General features: G+C 40.5%; 1 protein-coding gene across 7 annotated transcripts in view; it reads left to right on the top strand.

The window, feature by feature from the left end:
• adgrl3.1 (adhesion G protein-coupled receptor L3.1) overlaps positions 1-23,357 on the top strand; it is a 573,597-nt gene that overhangs the window by 116,715 nt on the left and 433,525 nt on the right. For all 7 annotated transcript variants that reach the window (XM_059974620.1, XM_059974623.1, XM_059974622.1 and 4 more), the window contains one exon: positions 8,049-8,155. The gene's annotated coding sequence lies outside the window, so the exon portion shown is untranslated. The remainder of the gene's footprint in view (positions 1-8,048; positions 8,156-23,357) is intronic.

Genomic DNA, 23,357 nt, shown 5'->3' with positions numbered 1-23,357 from the left:
AGGACAAACAAGTTTAATTAACAACAAAATAAGTATGATGATGGAAGTGCAAGTGCAAGATAAAATGGTGCCAATCTGGTTGGCAAAGGGTGTATGCTATGCAGCTATGTTCGGAGAGAGATTTTCTGCGTGACTTCATTTTTTTGCTTTCCATTGATACAGCTTACCCACTTGACTTGGGCATCTGGGACATGGCAGCACACTGATGCCACTAGGCCTTGTTTCCTGAGCGAAGCTAATCTGGAAAATTGACCTTCTATAGCTTCCCCAGTTTTTTCAAGCTGGAAATCGAATTATGGAGTGAAGCATTAAATGCACGTGTGAAGTTTCAGCTGTGTTTAGCACTAAGGATGCATACCTGTAAGTCTCTGGTCATGAAGCTGTGGTCAAATAGGAAATATTTACTCAATTTGTTTGAGTCAAAATGATAATGAACATGGCTTCACACCCACCCCCCCCCCACCCGAGCCCTCGCTTCCCCCTCTTTTGCTACAGCAGAGGGAACCTGTGGTAATTCTATGTCCAAGATAGATTGTCTCCATATTTTATGCTTTTGATTAGATGGTGAATGCTATTTCTTGACCTCTAGGCTTATTGGAATGTGTTTGAGTCAAAGCAAAGGGAAGATGTGTGCAGAATCTTCTGTGGCTGATAATTTTTTTTTAAAGATAACATGGCCTGAGTTGATCACTTTTTTGTTGTACAAAATTGCTTTTCTCCCAAATATCATTAATCAATTAGCTGAGTACGGATTCTGCTAATCTATTGTGGATTTTGTTGCCAGACATAAATTATAGTGCTGCAGGCTGTTTTTAAAAATAACCTTGTTTAGTGAAGGTAACCAGGTCTGCATATTTCTGACTCAATTAGGGTTTGACATTAATTTATTTGTGGCTCTTATTCTGGAACATTTATTATTTTGCTACTTTGTGAATTCTAAAAAAAATTAGAGATGGTTCACACAGTGTTGCAGGGTGAGAGATTCAGTGGCCAGTGACTGTAAAGTGGACGGAAGTGATGAATTCAGAATGTCTGGAATTCACTGAACACTTTAACTTTGATTTGAGCTCTTCATTAAAACTAAGGAAGCAGAATTCACTTGGATGATGTGCTTGAATGCATCATTGTACGTGTTTGGTGCTAACATCAAAGCAAATTACTTCAGTCTTTCAAAACCTATGTGACTTTCATTACATCTGTCAATGAAAGTGAATGCTTAACAGCAGTCGGTGAGCACGAATAAATCTTGTCTGTAACCAATTACCAGGATACTATAATCAAAACTATCCCAAGACATTGCATAACCATGGTGGGGTTTGGTGGCTCAAAGCTTCAAGTCAAGCCGACATGAGTTTCAGTTGAATGAGCTTGTGCTTTCTTTGACCTTCAGTGATTGCCGTCTGCTGAAGCTGTAAATAAGTCTGTGTGTTCAAGACAGTGCGTTTATTAAGTTATCCGAGTAATGACTCATTGCGTTTTAGCGTTCATGGCCTCTGAGATGGCAAAGGTTTTGACTAAACCATTTTTAAGGTGCATTGACTTGAATTAAAGAAATTACTCATTATACACAGATTTACGTTTTGCTGTGTAGGTTGAGAAAATACATTTTAACAGGTCTGTTAATTTTTAATTAACTGAGTGATAACAATTTCTATTTTTGTCCAGCCATCTGGAACTCTTGGTTGCTAGCAGCTTAAATGCCCTCACCATTCCTGCATTGACCTGTCTCCTTTGCCAGGATGAGGCTGGATGCAAACGAAAAGAGCGGTGCCTCATATTCTGTCTGGGTAGTGTACAACCCACTGATATGAACATTAAATCATCCAGTTTCACATAATCTGTTCCCCACCCCGTCCCTTTCTTTCTGATCTTCCCTTACTCCATCTCCCAGGTTCCTTCCACTCCCCCACCTATTCTATTTGCCTATTGCTCACATACTACTCCCCCGTTGACCTTTCCCCTGCTGTGCCCATCTGCCCACTATACCTCCTTACTGGGTTTTGTTTCCATTTCCTTCTCCGATCCCATCACCTGCAGCCCTTTCGTTGCCTCCACTTACCACCTCCCAGCCTCAGTTGCTATTCTCCACCTAATGAATCGAACTTCAGAGCTCAGATGAGACCATTCTTCATACTTTGTGATGTAGATCTTGGCCAGTTTTAACTTAAAAGAAAGGCTGAAACATTTCATCAATATAACTGTAGATCGATAAAAGTCAATTTAATGACCTTTCTTGGTGGGATCTAAAACAATATTTCATCTTCCAGCAGCAGTTATTTAATAAAGGATTTTTGTGCAGTGACTGTGATGAAATGGGTGAGCAAGTGCAGGATTGAGTTGTGCACTAGCCATCCTCAGTGGAGAAACTGTTGAGATGTGGGACCCAGCTTAGCGTATCAAGGAAACCAGTTTTCTCTAGTCTCTGTACTGCTGCAACAGTAAAGCAGCCAGCACAATCAAAGACCTTGTTCACCGTGGAAGTTCTCTTCTCCCCTTTTCCATTGGATAGAAGATACAAAAGCTTGAAAGTGACTCAAGGGACCAGTAACTTGACCAGCAACTCAAGGGCAGCTACTACCTCACTATCATAAGACTATTAAGTAATCCCCTAGCACGATAAATTGACACTTGAACTATCGACCTACCATGTTATGATCTTGCACCTTGTTTCCATGCACTGCACTTTACTGTAGCTTTTACATTTTATTCTACACTGTTACTGTTTTTGCATGTTCTACCTCAATGCACTGTGTAATGATCTGATCAGTATGAACAGGATGTAGGACATGTTTTTCACTGAAACTTGGTATATGTTATGTAAAAATGCCTATTCCAATCCCAAATCTCCTTTGGTATCTGTATTCTACCAAGATTCAGTGATTCTGTCTCAAGATTAAATTATATGTTATATTTAGGACAATGTTGATCATTTCATACTAATATTCTAAAGCTGGTAGTGGTTCTTAGTCCAACTAATTAGTGTTTCTGCTTAGAAAAGAACAATTTAATTGACAAATGGAAGGCTTAAACAGAAAACCATTCAGCCCATCAAATCTGGGCTTGATTTTCAGTACTATTTCTCTTTCTACCAATAACCTATTCCCTTTGTCATTCTCCTACGTCACCTACTTGAGGGGTAATTATGAGACCAGACAGTGTAATAGCCAGCAGCACATCTATGGAAATCAAATCTTTTGGAGAAAAGCCACGTGATTGTAGTGAGAACATGTAAACTCCACAGTGAGCATTGGAGGTCAGGATTGAATCTAGGTCATAGAGTCCTAGAGCACTGCAGCACAGAAATAGGCCCCTTGGCTCATCCAGTACATATTAGCTTGGTTTTCTGCCTAATCACATCAGCCTATATCTAGTCCATAACCCTTCATACGTGTCTTATCTGCATACCTGTCCAAACTTCTCTTGAATGCTGCAAGTGAACTTGCATCTACCACTTTCTCTGGTAGCTCATTTTGTACTTGAAGCACCCTCCGAGTGAAGAAGCTCCTCAACAGATTCCCTTTAAATGTTTCATATTTCGCCTTAAACCTGTGACCTCTAGTTCTAGTCTCACTCCACCAGAGGGGAAAAAATCCTGCATATACTCATCCTCACTATGCCCCTCTAATTTTGTTTTCCGCAATGAGATTTCCCCTCATTCTCCTGTGCTCCAGGAAGTAAAGACCTAAATTTTTTAACCTTTCCCTGTAACTTGGGTCCTCAAGTACTGTCAACATCTGTGTAAGTTTACTCTGCATTCTTTCAAGAATTGGCTTCCAGTTTGAGATGGTGCTGGGGAAGCACAGCAATGACTTGCTGGCAGCAACCAAAACTATTACTACTTTATGAATCTCACTTTTTCTCTGAAATCGTCACTGCCAACAATAGCCTGTAACTCCCCTTTTGGAGTTGAGCTTTTGAACTGCCTGTACAACTTGGAACTTCTGTGGTGTGAAATTGCAAATTTGGAAATTGCAGGACAGTTGTGGCGTGGCATGTATGGGCCAAATTGAGGTTGTGGGGCCTGGGTCTGAGAATGGGAGTCAAGCCAATGTTTGCCTTTGTTGGAGTGGACTTGAGAGGGGTCAAAGTGGCAGAACCGAGGTGGGGTAGAGTCGAGGCAGCTGGGCGCAGGCCCAAGAGCCAGGAATGATGTGCCCTTTGGCTGATTTCAGCGCTGGGCTAGATTCAAACGATCAGGTATGGGCTGAATTAAACTGGCAGGTCTCAGGCCCGAGAGCATATCAAAGCAGCAGAGGCTGGGTCCAAGAGTGAGGAACAACCCAAGGTTTGGCTGATTTAAGCACCGGAGCAGCTTGGAAAGATTGGGATGTCAAGGCCAGAGGCAAGGGATAGGCCGGTATTCGGTTCAGTGTTGTGCGAGGTTTGTTTGTCTCTGCACTGAACTAAGGTTGTGGCCTGCAACTAACAAGCTCGAAGATCGGCTGTGACTGGCTTTGTGGCTGTGGACCCACCTTTGTGAACTTCAGTTCTGAATGTTATTTGCTTGCTTTCATTCTTCGTTTTGTAGCTGCCTGGAAGGAGACACATCTCAAGTTTTTATATAGTATACATACTTTGATAATAAATGTACTTTGAACTTTGAGCTTATTGTTGTCTTTCCTGTAGGCAGGTGACCGGAATTGCACTCATTAACCTGAATTTGGCCTCACCAATGTTTTATACAACTTCAGCATAACACCCAGCTCTTGTACTCCATGTCCTGATATATGAAGTCCAAGGTGCCAAAATCTCTTTTATGACCCAAATACCTGTGTTGCCACGTTCAAAGAATCGTGGATCTGTATTCAGTGGTGCCGTTGTTCTACTGCACACCTTGGTTTAGTGTGGCAGTGTTAACTTACTTTATCTTGCCAAAGTGTAACACTTCATACTTTTCTGCATTAAATTCCACCTGCCATTTTTCAGCCCATTTTCCCAGCTGGTCTGGGTCACACTGCAAGTTGGATGGCCTTCCACGCTGTCCACTATGCACCCATTCTTGCAGATCCAGTTATTGAGCTTATTAATATGGATGATGATGACAGACCCAACACTTATCACTGTGGCACACTACTTAGTCAAAGGCTCCAGTTAGAGATAACTATCAACCATCACTTTCCATTGAATCCAAGCAACTTAACCTTCTGGACAAGCTTCCCATGCGGGGCTTCATCTTGTTGAAGTCCATGTAGACAATGTTCATTGCCTTTCCTTCAGTAACCTTCGTGGTAAACTCCTTGGAAAAACAGTAAGGTTGATTATACATGATCTGCCATGTACTAGAGTTGTGAAGTAGTAGTTCTACATGTTGCCTCAATGTACTGTACTGTCCTGTCCTCATGATGCTTTAAGTTGTACTATTCCATCAGTCGCCTTCCTTGATGCTGGACACATTTTGTGGAATTTGGCAGGAAGTATGTTGCCGTGGAAAGTGATCATCATGCTTCCAGACACCAAGTTTCTCACTGTTCTTGTAGCAAAAGTATTTAACTGGTTGATCAGTGATGGCTTTCGGGATGTAGATGGTTGAGGGGTTGATGTTAATCATGTGTTGGATGTTGTGAGGAGGTGGATACTCCCTAATGACAAAAGTGGTAAATGTTTGGTAGTGTTGCATTGTGAATATTGCTTCTTCATTGTCAGCTCATTGTACAGTTTTGCTACCAATTTCTTGACCCCAATAAATAGAAAAAAATTGAAAATAGAGTCAAACAATGCCAAATCAATAGGAAATATCCCTGCTTTTGACCTTGGTGTGGAGGGAAAGTTTTGTAGGAGTGGGTGGAGATGGTTGAGTCCAGAACTCTACACTGGGAAATCTCTGGTTGTGTTATCTCAAGGTTTCCAACAACTGAAACCATATTTCTTTGTGCAACATACAAATCTAGGCAGAAGAATTTTCCCTTGATTCCAATCATATGGGCTTTCAGATGGTCATTTTGGGTTGAGGTTTTGGGTCTCCCTTCTGTCCTCTGGAATTTATGACTCTTGACCAAGTTTAGATCAATATTTGTAATGAAGTCTAAGCAATTCTGGTGAAAACCAATGAGGGGTAACATAAGGGTCTTTTAATGTTGACCTCCTTTACCACTGAATATAAACAAGTTCAAGTTTATTGTCATAGGCAAGCATTCATATGGTTTAAGTGCCATAGAACTAAACTTTTGCAGTAGCACAGTACTTGCACAACAAGGACAAGAACATCAATATACTTGATCAAAATTACAATGAACTTATATAAAACTAAGCAGTGACACCAGTGCACAACAAAGAAAAATTGAGAAGAAAAAACTGAATGGTGATGAGAAGATAAATATTTGGATTAGATTTGTCCAACTTTTTGTGAACAGTACATGATTTTTTTTGAAAATTGGAACCTCCCACACCTTATTGAGTTACTTTACTTCCTTCCTAGTTCTGATGATGTATCATTGACCAGAATATTAACTGTTTCTCCTTCCATAGAAACACCCTGACCTGCTGAGCCCTCCCAGCATTTTGTTTTCATATTATGAACATTGTTTTATATGCTATTTGTCATTGCAGCTTCAGTAGATAATTTTCTCCAGGTAGTGAGCTCCAGAATTATTCAGTTGGATTCCATTAAATTCCACAGACTTGAGCATTTGTTACCAGATCTTTTTTCCAGGCCGATGGACCATTCTGACTATTCTTGATCAAGTTTATTGACTGTTACTGTATCCTGGGTAGTTTATCATGGCTTTGGAGGTTTATGACTCTTTCAATTTATATTTCACTTGAATTACATCTTCTCTTGTGCAGAATTTTAATGCAGTGAAACTTTGCGCTTCTGATGTGCTTTTGTTTTTAAAATTTCAGCAGTATATTGGCTGGTTTACCGTTTTTTGGCAGTACTCTTTATTCTTTTATGCATTCCTGACCATTGTATCTTAAAGATTTCCCAAGACTCTGTCAAGATTACTGTAGTCCTCTTATTTCTCACATCGGTTAGTTCTTACACTAGGGAAGATATACAAGCATCTCAAAATTTTATGGTTAATCATCCATCAGCGAAGATATCTTTTCAGTAACGCTGTATTATTTTTAAGTGGGTGGGTTACTTTAGCTTCTGAAATTAAAGCTTGCTGTAGCTGTTGGGAGTGGAACTATGTACTGCTTGGCTCTCTACAAGTTCAAATAGAATTTGAATGGAGCTCAACATTGGGCTAGTTGTGGCAACCTTAACTGATGAGCACAGTAGCGTAGTGTATTGCTTTACAGCACCGGCTGACTGATTGGGTTCAATACCTGCCACTGCCTGCAAGGAGTTTGCACGTTTTGCCCATGACCTTGTGAGTTTCCTCTGAGTCTGCCAGTTTCCTCCCATATACTAAAGACATATAGGTTAGGGCAAGTAAGTGTATGCATGCTGTGTTGGTGCTGGAAGCATGGCAAGACTTGCGGGCTGCCCCCAGCACATCTCAGACTGTGTTTGTCATTGATGCAAACAGCACATTTCGATGTATATGAGGCAAATAAAGTTAATCTTTAATCTTTTAATGAGATGTTCAGTATCACAAATAATTATTTGATATTGCATGTTGGTGCAAGGACTGAATATATTTAAATACATTCAATGTGAAAAGACACAACTAAACTGCAAAACCAACCACTCGAACATTATGCAGTGTCGGATCCTTGATTGTTAAATTCTCAGATGAAAATAGAACACATTATCAATGTTTATATTTCACATGCCCCTCCTAATGTGTATGATTGAGTTCTGCACTTGTGGTTTCCGTGAATTTTAATGTGAATTATTGTTGAAATACAACCTTGCTTTGTATACTAGCAATTTTGAGCTAATCGTCAAAATTTGAATTGTATTATTACCAGTAGACATTATAAAGTTTGATTCTTTTCACGTGGAAGGGTATTGGAATATCATTATTGGAATTTATTTCTGTTACAAAAGTTTATGTTATTTAGTGTCAATTCTTGACTTAAATTCTCAGATCAAAATAGAACACGTTCACAATATTTACATTTGATTGCTTCTCAACAAGTTTTGCACTTATGTTTTTCAGGTGTTTCTCAGCTATCTCAAGACTATTTGACTTCAGTTGCTAAGGAATCGATTTGGTCATTTGGCAGTGATCTTTCTGCATGATTATTTCAATCATTTGGGATTCAGGTCAGTATTACTTATTGGTATGGCATACAAGAAGCTGAGTCTTCTAAATATGATCCCTCTGGAACTGATCTACTGAAGAGAGGGTTGGATTTTAATATCAAATTGGAAAAATAGACAGTGTAGTCACAGTGTAGTCTGTAAGCATGCTCTAGGCTCAGAGGTTCTTGCTATAAAATTGAGTGTATAAATTGGCCAAGCAAGGCGAGTTGGAATTACTCTTCATGGTAGCAGGGGAGTTGAGGGAAGTTGATCTCTTTGTTGTTTGATTGGCTGTTGATTTCTCAGTCAAATGTTGCTATGTAGTTCAAGAACTTGGTCTCCTCCAAGTCTCAGTTTATTTGTTCTGGCACTGCATGTTAGTCTCTGTTAATTAAATGTCTCATGAAAACATGTACTTGTACAGTTGAAATTTAACTGGTTCACTGTTGAAATGTAGATGATCCTAAATTATACTGCAGAATTTCACATTCAAGTCTCGCAGCTGAGATGTTTACTTGAACTGTAGGGAACTGTGCCAGCAGGAAGCAATAAGCAATGGTTAAAGATGCCAACTGTAGTTAGTTATTAAAATCATTGAACAGGGGATTAATCATGCTCAGAAATATTGGGAGCTGATTGAAGATATTTATGTGGCAGAAATATGTTGTTCCTACCTGTCTGTAGTTATCTTCTTGGTATTGATCCTATTAAGATGGCAAGCATGAGAACTGAATGCATCTGATATTGCTGGAAAATGATTTGAAATGTTTTTGTAAGCTGAGAGAAGACTGTTATTTTATGCAGGTAAATATTCAATAAGACTTCTGCAATATAGACTTTATCCCAGTTTCTATGTTCAATAATCAGTTTATACAACCATTAACATTGTACAATATTTACTGTTTCCTTTAGGATAATTTTCCCACCATGATACTTGGAGGGACAACTTAAATCTTGGTCTTTTTATGAGCTTACTTCAGCTTTGGCTTATAAAGAACCAATCTGCTTTTTTATGATATGTAATATCTATTCTCCAGTAAATCTTCCCACGATAGAATACAGCAACAGTGAAATAATGTGGTCCATTTAACTGCTAGTTCTTGTGGTGTGCTGGAAGTATGCTTTCAGTTACTGTCTTTGGTGGCAGAGTGAAGATTTAACCATTTGCACGCATGTGCCATTTTTCCATGGGCTTAACATTTGCTCTATCAGCTTTGCAAGTTGATTGATAGGACCTTGAACTCGGCCCCCCAGATTAAATTGATTTGGAAATGACAGGACAATTAATCCATTCAACAAATCTCTGAAAATAAAAAATCTCATGAAACCCCCTTTTCTACTGGGCGCCTCTGGAAATGCGGCCCTTGCTAACAGCCACTGGATTCCGCAGCGGGAAACCCGCCTTTCTCAGTCTTCGTATTTCTATGGCGGGATCCTGTGAGCTTGGGATATCTCACCCACTCTAATGCTGGTTTGTGTGAATCCTGTGTGATATACTGTTCCCGGCAATTGCCTCTCAGCAAGAAATAGCAGATCATACACTACATACAATTAATCAGAATTGTATTTAAGAATGTTTACTTAAGCAAACAGTTATTAAGGGGCAAGAAAGGGCCCGTTATGCTTAATCAATCACACGTGCACGGCAGAGCTCATATCTTGCTTGTCAGTAACGCGCACACTGGACCCACTGTCTGCGTGAAAGCTCACACCACCTTCCAAAGGGCGCTCCAAATCCATCGAGAACAAACAGGCTCTGCCACAGGAGTATTGGTCCTTCCTCCTCAAAGCCGTTCATCTGCACAAAGTACCTTGTGCCAGAGGCACAGCATCCTCCCTCCTGTCTTCTCCCAGCTCCCGCCAACAAAGACCTCGCCGCCCAGCATTCTGGAACCTTCTCTCAATTCTACCATCCTGACTGGCTGGTACCACATTCCTAAGTTGAACAACAAGTATCATAACACAGCTCAAACCCAAACAAGCTCAAGCAGAATAGACTGCTGTTACAGAACTGCTAAAATGCAATGCCAGCAGTACAGCAGTAAGGATCTTAACCAGGTCATTACATACAGATGGTGGGAATCTAAAGAAAAACGGAAAACTGGAAATGCTCAGCAGGTAAGGACAAAACTGCTGCATATTTCCAGCTTTTTTTGTTTTATATTTTATAATTAATCCATTCACTTTTGAACAAGGCATTGCATCTGAAATATTGAACTGATAATTTTTTTTTAAATGACAAGGCATGCACTCCCTGTTTGACTTGTTGTTGAATTCTGTGTAGCAACATTATCGGATATTGTATAGCTTCATGTTCATGTTTTTTGCTTGCAGATTGTGCAGCAAAGTAATTAGATCATTGTGTGCAATAAAGGTCATTGTACTGAAGTTTGTTATTCCAGTCTATCTGTCAACCACGCAATTCTTAAGCTTTTCCTCACAAAACTGGTAAATGGATGAGCTCCTTTCAACAATATTTTTTAGTTCCTGGGGGATGAATTTGTGATAATCTGACCGCCTATTTTTAATGGACCACATTGAAATTCTTGGCACAGAAACCCTTTCACTTTACAATTCCACTGATTATGGAATACAGAGACCATTTTTAATTTCTGTAGTTAATAATTATTCAATTGACTAAATGACCTTCTGAGAGAAGACAGAAGTTCACTAACAATAAGATTCTAAGTGTAATGGATGTAAATGGTATAGCCAAGATTGGGTCTGTGAAGATCGCATCAATTAGTCTTCTAGCAAAATGAGGCAGGTGTTTTGAAAGATTTAGGATGGAGATTTGCAGAAGTTGATGAACATATCTAGGATAAACCTTGAGGGTAGTGTTGTTTTCATTTGGAGTAGAGTAACTCTAAGCCATGTGCTAACCTTTTACAATGACAATGAACTTCCAATTAATTTTGTTTTCTTTTCCCTAATTGCCATTTTTCCAGTCTCTTGCCCATTTCAGAGCAACTATGTCAGGAAGATGTATATTTCCGCTGGAGTGACATACCAGCCTTTCTATGCTTGCAAACTCACAGGTTGTTGAGAAGAGCCAATGTAGGATTCAATGCAGAAGAATTGAATTTGGAGAAGAGAGAAAGGTGATCATTGATCCTTAGGAAGTAATGGAAGAATAGATAACACTTTCACTTCTTGTTACATTATGACTTTTAGCTTATAATTCTTATTCAATCCTTTCTACTTTTCCTCATGTCCCATGCCTTTCCTAATCTTTTGTCTTGGTTTTCCTTCATACTGTCAGATCCGAACTTTTGACACTTCCAGTATACAATCAATTGGCTGGAATATGGGCCCTGATCTTGGTGAGTGGATGTCACCACCAGTTCTCTCATCTATGGTACTCATTCGTCCTGCTTGTAGCTTGCATGAATCTGTAAAGGACTGGGTGGGCAAAAAGCCAAGGTCTCAGAATGGCACCAGGCCTTTGTACTGTAACTGGTCACATGGGCAGGTAGCCATGCCTTGCCTTCAGCCTTGCCTTCTGTCTCAAGTGTCATCTATTTCAATGCTTGATGTTTAATCATAGAATAATGCAACTCAGGACCAGGGCCTTTTTCTGACTGTGGTGCCGACCAAGCTAGTCCCATTTGCCCGCATTTGGCACACAATCCCTCTAAACCCCTCCTATTTCTGTGTTCTTATCCAAGTCAACTTTTAAATGTTACTGTACCTGCCTTATCCACTTCGACTGGTGGTTCATTCCGTGTATACGCAACACTCTGCATGCGGAAGTTGCCTGTCAAATCACTTTTAAATATTTCCCCTCTAAACCTATGCCTTCTAATTTTCAGTTGTGTTCAAAAATGAAATAAAATGGCAAAATTTGGCACAAAGTAGGCCATAATGAAAAACCAAAATCTTCACAAAAAATGTTTAGGCGTACTGCTATAAACTTAGGCAGTTTAAAAAGAAACACACACACACACACACACACACACACACACACACACAAACAATTTATAGACATGAGATGCTGGAATCTGGTGCAAAAAATTGCTGGTGGATTATAGTGGGTCGGGCAGGACCCTTGAGGCATCGCTTTGCCCCCACAGATGCAGCCTGATCTGCTGAGTTTGTCCAGCAGTTTAGTTTTTTGCACTCAATTTATAGATGTCTCTTTCCTTTTGGGCTGCCTTTTGCAGCTGTGAAGTCTCCATTCAGATGGGAGGCTTTGTGAATAGTGTACAAGCTGTGAACTGGTTCAGGATCTGCAATCAGATAATCCAGCGTAAATCATGAACTCCAGCTGCACAAAAATGGACTTCGCAGACACATTAGCTGACAGAACTCTGGACCATAACCCTTCCATACCCTTTCCATTCATGTACGTATCCAAATCTCTCTTAAATATTGAATTTGAGCTCTCATCCACCACTTCTGCTGGCAGCTTGTTCTACACTCTCTTCACTTTTTGAGTGAAGAGGTTCCCCTTGAATATTTCCCCTTTCACTCTTGAGCTGTGACCTCTATTTCTAGTCTCACCCAACTTCAGTGGAAGAAATCTTGTACTTGCTGGCATGCATTCAGATTGGATTAACCAGGGAACTCTCAGCAACTCTTTGGGCATTAGTTTTGCTCTCCTGCCACACTTGGCTTTTAAACCTGCCCAGAGAATTTGTTTTACAATTGCTAAACCAACAGGATGGAGAATCAGATTTATTGACTCTTTTCCCAATCTTGTTAATATGTTGTAGGACCTGCAGCCATTCTGGCTGATTTACAGTGAATGCTCAGCCAAAAAGGATACTTCAATACATCAAGCAACCCCAGATTTGGTGGGTGGGAAATTAATCTCTGATGGAGACATGCAAGTCTGATGGCATCCAGACTCATCACATTGAGCCTGGAAATGACGGATGGGAAGTAAAATGGACTGCCAGTTATTTCTCTCTCATGTTGTGCTATCAATGACAGCTCATGCATTTACTTACCTTAACTCCAGAGACACCTGATAAGCTAGTTCCTGCAATTCTGCATTTTTCCTTTCTCCTGCCAAACCATCTCATCACCCAATCCCAAATGAGAGAGAACACACACACACACACACGCGCGCGCGCATTTGTGAATAAATGTATAGGTCCTTTCTCACTCTGTATTTTCCACACTCTCGCTCTCTCTCACGCTTGATCTGTGTGAAAGTCGTGTGTTGTTTGGACTACAGTGTTCCTTTGGCTCAGTGCTATCTACTGTTCTCAGAGTCAAAATGTCAGAGAGTGGAGCACCAGTCCAGGAGTACAGCTTGAAATCTTGGCTGATATTTTGGCGTATTACAGAGTGACAGGTGCAGCCTTGGTGGTGAAACTATCTACCCTGAGACTGATGGAAAAGATTTTTGGCTGCTTTTGAAAACCTCTTCTGCTACCCCAAGCCAACATTTATCACTCAACAGTGATTGCAAATCATGTTTATGTGGCACCTTGTAAAACAAGTTGCTTTATAGGAGCAAATAACCAAAACCCTGTCAAAGGTGAATTTTGATGATGGACTTAAAGGTGGGGAGATGTGCTTAAAGAATTTCAGTGTTTAATGTCTTAATGACTGATTACCAGTGAGGATATAACTGGAAATGATACAAAAATAAGCATTGGAGGACACAGCAGTAACCAAGCATTTTTCAAGCATGGTTGAAGAGAGTTTTCAAAACAAGGGGAATTTTAACATCAAAGTCTTGGTTAACTCTGATTTTTTTCCCCTCTCTCTGTGTAAGCCAACAAGGGCAGAGCTGATGGGATCACGAGTGGTTAGAGTAGACCATGGCACTCAGACTTCGGATGATTGCAGATTTCTGGGGAATTTAGTGGTGGTCTGTGATAGTGTTGAAGTAGTCAGAGACAGTTGGGAGGCGTGGGTACAAGTGTTGTAGCAACCAACTTTTGTAAATAAGCCTGTAGCAGAGTTGAAGTTCGATAATGGTTTCATCGTTCCTGGAATTTAGTTGGAGCTGTACTCCATGCAGCTGCTATTGGGTGTTGGACTAGCTCATGGACGGAGGAGGGATTGGAGGATCTGATAATAAATTAGGGATGTGTGTTTTATCCTTATAGCTGAGAAATATGAGGAAGAAAAATATAATTACAGGGGGATAGAAAGTGGATTGCAAAAGGGTAATTGAAACTAGTGCTCTCCACCTATTTGTGTACATGTCGAGGAACTTAGAGAGGCGTGTGGTGTGATTCACCATATTGAGGCAGAAAATAAAACTGAAGTGGACAAGGGGATACTGACCTGCTATTTCAGTGGTGTCCCTGACAAGTTGTTTCCAAATCATGGCAGTTGTACAAACCTCATTGAGGATTCAGTCAAGATCATGTAAAATTTCAGAGGTCCGTTGCTTTCTGAGAGTATGTTTCCTGTATTGTTAACTTAGGGCTGCATTGCAGTGGATCTTCAGTGGTAATAAACTGGTCCACTTAACCCATGACACAGAATTGCTTTGTCAAAAGTGCTGAGGCATTTCCTGGAGTTTGGAAGAATTGGAGAAGATCTTACTGAAACTTAGTAAAATTCCAGCAACAAGGAATTTGCAGGGCAGGTGCTTTCTCTGACTGAGGAGTCTAGAACCAGGGTTCACAGTCTCAGAATAAGGAGTAGGACATTTCAGAGGATAATGAATCTTTGGAATTATCAATCCCTCTGGGGTGAGGAAGATCAGTGGCTGAGTTCATGGATAGATTTCTGGAAGTTTAGGGAATCAAAGGATGGTGTGTAAAAGTAGAGTGGAGCTAAGAAGATTATCCATGATCTTGATGAATGACAGGATTTTGGCCAAATCAAGCTCTAATTTCTTCTGCTTTTGTGTTTCTAAGAAACACTCAAAATCTATTAAACCTTAAGTTTGAATGAATAAAAAAATGAAAATTCTATTAAAACTTGTGTTCATGGCATGAATATTTAACAGTTATTGAAAAATATTTCACTCCTCTCCACTGAAAGAAAGGGAGTTACTGCACCTTTGCCAGTTCTAGCCTGGCAAAGAACCTGCAGGCGGATATCCCAGCATAGCCCTGGGGAATCTTCAGAGTGTTGGCTCTCTGCCACCAGAGTATTCGGGAGTCAATTTGTTATTTCCTGACAGCAAAGTGGGAGAGTGCCAATGGATCCTGGTAGACCTGCCAGTACAGTATTCTTCAGGAAGAGCTTTGGTTAGTTTGGTCGTCTTCTGTGTCTGTCCACGGTGACCGCACCTTTGGGGTGCCCTGGATAAAGGAAAGATGCGGTATTGCAAAGTTCTTGATTTCCTTCACTACCTCCACCCTACTCCTTGATGAAGCATCAATGTTGTCGCTTCTTGTGCAAATTGACAGAAAATGTATGTGAAATTGTGGAGCCAAGCCCTGGCAGGATTAGACTTGGCCTGACATCAAGGAATAACTATGTGATGCTCACAGGTTGAAAAAGTGTGCCATGCATATGAAATAGCCTTATAGATGAATAGCAAAAGCTGTGGTAGCTCAGCATTTGTACTTTATTGGGTTAGTGTCTTCAGGGGAGAGGGATGAAGAAAAGTATTGTGTTTCCCATGATTACCTTTGGGGGCCTGGGAATATTTACATGGAACTTTTCCACTTGAGGCTGTGTAGGTGGGGTTTCGATTAACTTAGTGCATGGTCTGTGGAAACAATGAATCTTCATGTTTCTGTTATCTTGATGGAAAGGTAACAAGAACACTCATCTCTGTTGGGCTGAAATTTGAAAGAAAAATTCTGCAGTAATCCGCAGGTCCGTTGACAACAGAAAGCAGGCTTGTGTTTCACGTGTCAATCCTTTTGAAGCTGCCAGTAAGCCAGCTGATAGAGTGAATGGAACAGAGTCAGGATGCGACAGCAGGTGGAAAAGCTGTGGAGAGCAGACTCTTCTCATGAAGCAGCGGGGGTCCTGCACTTGCCCTGCTGGGATCTCCGAGGGGGCTTATTTTCTGCTGTTGATCTGAGTTTCAAGCTTTACCACAGGAATCTAATTTTATTCAAACAAATAATCTGCTGGAGGAGCTTAGAGGCATTTGTGGGGGAAGGGATTAGACCATAAAATAGAGAAGCAGAGTTAGGCCATTTGGCCCATCAGATCTAATCCACCATTCAGTCATGGCAGATTTTATTTTAGCAACAGTGTGCTGGAGGAACTCAATGGGTCAGGCAGCATTTGTGGAGGGAAATGGACAGTCAATGTTTTGAGTGAAGACCTTTCTTCCAGACTATTTTGTATGACCCTCTGTGGGCTTTGAGATCCAGTGCTTTCTATATTGCTATCCTTCCAGAAATCTCTGCGTTTGGGTCAAAACTCTGTAGAGGATTTGGTCCAAAATATCGACAATACCTCTCCCCCTTCGGCTGCTGCTCAATCTGCTGAGTTCCTCCAGCAGATTGTTTATTGTTCCAGATTTCAGCATCTATAGTGTCTGGTGTCTTCATCTATTTTTCCCCTTCTGTTGGGCAGTTGATTGCAGAACAATGCAGCCATGACTTTTTTCCCTCCACAAACAGAACTTTAAATTAATTTTGTCTGACTGCCAACTATACCTTGTGTCCAATAGTACTTGGATCACTGCTGTTGCTAGTAACAGGCCGTGCAACTGGAGTACTGCCTTCAACAGCATATGAGTTGATCTCCAAATATGATTTCTTTTCCAAAGTTAATTTTCCTCTTGTCCACCTCCCATTGGAAGCATCACAGCAGATCTGGATAAATAACCATAAGTTTCATCTATTTTTTCTTGAGAACTGTAGTTCATTGTAGATCTAATAACAGGGAATGAGTAATTCAAACACTTAATTGTGCAGCACCATCTGGTGTCTCCTGAGAATTCACAAGACATGTGACCGTTGTCTGGCTCATTCCATATTGAAACTCCCGAGATGTCAAGGGACACTCCAGTGAAAACTACTATCATTGTAATAAAGCAACAGTGCAGATGGGGCCTTGAAACTTCAGTTTGGTTTAGGGTCAGAGGCTCACAGTTTGAAATAAGCTATAGGTTATCAGAAGTGTGATTGTGCAGTGGAAGTGTCTCAGGCCCCCACCATTTGTTTTTGTTCACCATGGGAGTTTATTGGCAAGCATCCCATCTCCACTCTAAATTATGCACAATTTACATGGAAAGCTTTCTTCACATCAGAATTAGTTGGATTAATTTGTAATGGTGTCATGTATTTTAGGCTTTTTGAATACATTTATTTCCTCTTTGCATGTCAGACACTAACGTATTGAAGGAAAAAAATGCACATTATGTTCTTCATGACAGTAACTCTGGGTAAAGGTGGCAGGCGACTGTAGTTTCTGGCTCAGTGGCTTCTCATTTAATTACTTTAATGTTTCACTGCTTTAGGAAGCTGCACTTATGGAGTGCTGTCTTTTGACATTCTCCAGGAGAGAACTGGTCCTGCCAGTACTCTGAGAAGCTACAGTTCTTGTACCTCAGTATCATTGGACCTAATTCCTGAGCCTTTATAGTGTTTTGTTTTTGCAGGGTTTGAATCTGGAATGAAACTCGATTTCTTCTGTATAGACCGGGAGGAAAATTAATCTGAATAAGAAATGGAGAATTGTTAGGATAGAAAAGTATTCGTCTGTCCCAGTACACCTTTACTAGCTCCGGGTAGGATGTTCCATCTGCTCTGTTTAACACTGATGACCAAATTTCTAACACCATGTAGCCCTTTCATTAATGCCCCTAAACTCTTTAACCTGCCCCACCGATCCAATGCTTACTACATACAATTCAGACCAATAGGGACTGACGTTCGCATAAATTAGTTGCCAATCCAAGCAGAACTGATCCCAGCCCCAAGAATCACAAAGCATAATTGCTCATTCAGCAATAACTGTTAAACTGATTTTTCACCTTAACTTATGGGTATAACCCAAGTCTGGGTGCATAAAAACAGATGGAATTGGGTTAAGGGAATGATGGCGTGAGCCAGTTTAAGGCAGCAGTTAACAGTAATAATCTCGGGTGATGAGAAGAACAAACACAGGAGAGATAGTTGTCTGCTGCCCACAAACCAATTCGCTGTCCCTAATTTTTCCGGTTCAGTGTATATTTTCCTGAAAGTACCTTTAGAACTTCCACTTAAAGGACCTGATCATTTCCACTGTTCATCAGTTGCTGAGTTCCATGTCATCACTCACTAGCAGTAAAATATGTTTTTCTGTATATCCCTCTTGTACATTCTGTCCAAAAATTTAAATTCATCTATCGCAGTCCTCAACCATTTGAAAAGAATATATTAAGGATATGTAAGATAACATGGACTTCCTCCAAAGTCATTTTCCTTGGATATTTTTTCCCTGTAGGGAACACCTTTTGATCAATATTGAATTTGAGAGTTTTCTAAATAAAGGACTCTTCCTCAGCTGTTTCTTTCACAGCAGCAATCTGACAATAATGCAAAAATAATTTAATGTCATCTTGCATAATTGGTTTGTAAACTTGGTCTGGGGTCACAGCCCCACAATCCACTCCCTATTTAACTGTATCACTTAAAACATCACGGAACTGCCCAGCAACCATGGCCACCCCAGATGAGCTAATGCTGTTTGAAGAAACATTCTTGAGGAGATTTTGTCTGAGGTTTATTTACACTCAGTGGCCACTTCTGTAGATGCTTCTTGTACCTAATGAAGTTGCCACTGTGTGTACATTCATGGTCTTCTACTGCAGTAGCCCATCCACTTCAAGGTTCAGAGTGTTGTGCATTCAGAGTCACTTCTCTGCACACCACTGTTGTAATTCGAGATACTGTCACCTTCTTGTCAGCTTGAACTAGTTTAGCTACTCTCCTCTGACTTCTCATTAACAAGGTATTTTCACCCACAGGAATGCCACTCACTGTATGTCTTTTTTTTGTTTTTCAAACCATTCTCTTTAAACACTAAAGACTGTTGCGCATGAAAATCCCAGGAGATGAACTGTTTCTGAGATACTCAAACCACCTCGTCTGGCAGCAATAATCATTCCACGGACAAAGTCACTGAGATCATATTTCTTCCCCATTCTGATGTTTTGTCTGAACAACTGAACCTCCTGACCATGTCTGCATGCTTTTAGGCATTGAGTTGTTGCCATATGATTGGCTGATTAATATTTGCATTGAAGAGCGGGTGTACCTAATAGTGGTCACTGAACTGAATTGATTTGACTTTATTTTTTACGTCCTTCACTAAAATGAGAATAAAAATGTGCAATGTGCAAATTATAGTAAATTGTAATAAATAATATGTACAGCAAGGTACACAACTGAACAGGCAATATAAAGTAGCTTAGGAATACGATCGTGTCAGTGTGAATTAATCAGTCTGATGGTCTGATGAAAGAAGCTGTCTCGGAGCCTGTTGGTTCTGGCTTTAATGTTGTGTTACTGTTTCCTGGACGGTAGCAGCTGGAACAATTTGTGGTTGGGGTGACTCGAGTCCCCAATGATCCGCCAGGCCCTTTTTACGCACTTGCTACTGTAAATGTCCTGAATAGTGGGAAGTTCACATCCACAAATGCACTGGGCTGTCCACACCGCTCTCTGCAGAGCCTTGCAATTGAGGGTAGTACATTTCCCATACCAGGCAGTGATACAGCCAGTTAGGATGCTCTCAATTGTGCCCCTGTAGAAAGACCTTAGGATTTAGGAGTCTGCTGAACTTCTTCAACCATCTGAGGTGGAAGAAGAGCTGTTGTGCTTTTTTCACCACGCAGCTGGTTTGTACAGACCAGGTAAGATCCTTGGTAATGTGTAGACCAAGGTACTTGAAGCTGTTCACCCTCTCAACCCCAAATCTATTCTGTCTCCTTTCCTCCCATAGTCCACAACCAGCTCCTTTGTTTTTGTGACAGTGAGAGAGAGTTTGTTTTCTTGACATCACTGTGTCAGGGTGATGACTTCTTCTCTGTAGGCTGTCTTGTCATTATTTGAGATTAGGCCAATCAGTGTAGTATCATCTGCAAATTTAATTAGCAGATTGGAGCTGTGGGTGGCGACACAGTCATGGGTATACAGGGAGTAAAGGAGGGGGATTGGGACAAAGCGAGTGTAGTAATGGACATAATTCAAATATTCGAAGTGTTTCTGCTGTATATCAATCCATTCCTCAATGTGCTTCTATTCATCCTGTACAATTCATATTAATGAGCAGTGCGGTGAGTGAAGCATTGAGCGCAGGTTGTATTGCATATATAGGTAGACATTTTCTTGGATTTGTTGAAATTTAATGATAAAGTGAGGTATTTTGTTGTTCTTTTTTACTTTAGTTCCCCTTTTAAAATTGATTTCCACTATAATTCTCCAAACTCCCATGGAAGCTTTTCTTTTCTCAAGCATTGTGTTCCTTTTTAAAGTGGAACTACATCTCACCCACTTACAAAAGCTGTACTTGAACTAGTTGTACACTTCACTCCAATTATCATCTCAACTAAATTCTCCCATTGCACTGAAGTTCTGGAATACATGAGCTTGGCACTCCACTCTCCTCCAATTGTTTCTCAGGCATTACTGTACTCTTTTTGGCCCATTGGTGCTCAAATACAAGAATTACCTTGGTGCACTGTGTTCTTTCTCAACCTTGTCACATCTTGGCACTGGCAAGTGTGCAGATCTCCTTTGTTGCTTTTCTCTGTAGAACTTCTCTCATCTTTAGTATCAAAGTATCTTCAACAATGTCTTCTCATCCTTCATTATGCTGTTCTTGCCCCATGCATTACAGATCTCTTCTTAGCTGGGAGGTCAACTGTCTCTATTGTCCTTTCTATAGCCATATCCTCTCTTTCAATGACATAAATCACAGGCAAATGCTGAATTTCCATACCAAAGTTGATGGACTTCCATCAACTTTCCTGCCCTTAGGATCATTCTTTTAAGCAAGCCAGAACTTTTTTTTTTGTGAATACGGAGGAGACTAACCTTAACTCTGGCAACTGCTGCATTGGTAGTAATGTTGTGTCTATGTTTTGTAAAGTCATAGCAATTAACTTTCCAACAATAAATTTCTTGAAGTGTGTGCAATGCTGTTGAGATTTAATTTAGGGAGTTATCTTTTTAGTAGCAAGTGTCTTCCATGAGTTTATGCTGCTTGCTTGATCTTTTGTATTAATTTAAGCAATAAAAACATCCTCTATACACCCTGTAGACTTGTGTCAAATTGCTGACAATAGTTTTGGGAGTTACCTGCATGCAAAACTGCTGACATTTTCACTGATTAATGACACTGGCACTTGTAGCTTCATCTTTATTATCACTGCAAAATTTAGATCAATTTTAACAAGGTTTGCCCAATTAAATTTCTTGTTAATGGTGGCCAATTACCACACCTTGAATCCCCAACAAGAATGTAGACAGTGGAGTAGTGGGTCTGTTAAAGGTTGCTGTGGTTGTCTGTACCTTTTGGGAATGTTTGGTGCCTGTTACTTTGGTAGCCTGGATGTTCTGTAACTGATCCAGTTTTATGATAAACCCATCATGCTGCAAGCATTCTTAAATGGAGCAGCTATAAGAGGACATCAGCATATTTTATGGGCTAATTCCTGATGGACAGAATTTAATGCATCAAGCAACTGAAAATAATAGGGTGCCAGACACTTTCTTAATGAATTCCTGCAGGAATATCATGAGTCTTATGAACTCATTAGCATAATTTTGGGAAGTCCCTAAGGTTCATACACAACTTTCTTCTCTGTGTGTTGTGGATCTGAGGTAGTTAATGTGTTCAGTGCACTCTTTTCCACAGGTGGAGAAGCTGGTTGTTGACAAGGTGGGTGTGCAGCTTGTGAGATTGTTCACTTATTCTGCCTGATAGCAAGACCTCCTGTGTGATCCTGATGCATGGATTTGAGTTTCTCAATCCTATCTTGAATGCACTTTCTTCACTTTGAGTGGTCGTGGGCCAGGAATTTCTAGATTCCTTGCTTTTCTTCAAGGAAGCTCTGAGCGTTGAATGGCTCTGCCTGTGAAGTAATATCCTCCTGTGTCTGTTTTGGGGCTCTGGTGCCAGACATGTGAATGATGTGCCCTGCCTACCTTAAACATCTGAGTGTAACTACAGACTTACTATGGTCATTATTGGACTGGGAGTAAACACTGATGGTGGTTTGCTTGTTGTTCAGGTGTATTTGGGAATTTGCATTTGTTGCATTTTTTAAAAATTCTAATCTTACTGTGATTAATATTTCTTGATCTCTATCGCAGACCAGATGTGAAACCTTTGTCTCCCCTATTCACAGATATTCCATTGTGCTACCAATCCTTCCTTGCAATTTTAATGTCTTTTGAAGGTCTTTGCCCTGAAACATTGACTGTTGCTCTTTCCCCAGATACTGACTGATTTGCTGACTGTTTACACAATTTTCAGGTTTATTAAAGTAAGTCATTCCATCTGTTTTTCCAACCAAAAAGAAAATAGTCCTATTGTCTACCCCTTTCCCTCCACAATGCTGCCTGACCCAGAGTTTCTTCAGCAGATTTTTGTTAATGTGTCAGTTTTCAGCAAAGGTTCATACAGCATAGAAGCAGAACTTCTGACCAAGATGGCATCTAAACTAGTCTCACTCACTGGAGTTTGCTGAAATTTTTCCTAAACGTATCTCTGTCCATGTACCCTTTAAAGGTCATTAATGCACTTGCCTCAACCACTTCCTTTGGCAGTTCCTTCCAGATAGCGTAGTGGGATGAAAATGTTGCTGCTGAGATTCCAATTAAATTCCTCTTCTTCTCCCAGAAACCACTGTTCTCTAGTTCTTGATTCTCCAACCCTGGGTAGGAGACTAGGACAGTAAAGGTTGAATCACAGAGCCTTGGCTCTGAGTATAAATGTTAGGGAATGAGCTGTAACTCCATGTTAGGATTGAGAGTTCCAAACTGGACAGTAATGCTCAGAGGGGATTGATCAGAGCCGTGGACATGGAGAACCTGTAACTGGATATTAACCCTGGCCATTTTCAACAAGGAAATGTACACAATCCATCTGTAGTTGTAAGTTTTAAAAAACTGCCAATGCTGGAAATTTGAAATGTAAACAGGAAGAGTGCTAGAAATGGTGTTTGGTGGAGTGGATTAGAGAACAAGGTGAGTTTCGTCAAGTTTGGATTGTTTCCTCTAGAGCGGTGGGGGCGGAGGGAAGATGGGATGGAAGTTTACAAAATTGAAAGGCAAAGATACAGTTTGGTAGCTGGTATCTAAAAGAGGGCAGGCATTTAAGGTGAGTGGGGGATGTGCTGGGTATGTGA

Source organism: Hypanus sabinus, chromosome 7 (genome assembly GCF_030144855.1).
Source record: "Hypanus sabinus isolate sHypSab1 chromosome 7, sHypSab1.hap1, whole genome shotgun sequence".
Classification (NCBI taxonomy): domain Eukaryota; kingdom Metazoa; phylum Chordata; class Chondrichthyes; order Myliobatiformes; family Dasyatidae; genus Hypanus; species Hypanus sabinus.
The sequence above is the reverse complement of the archived record's forward strand: the minus strand, read 5'-3'. Positions and strand labels throughout refer to the sequence as shown.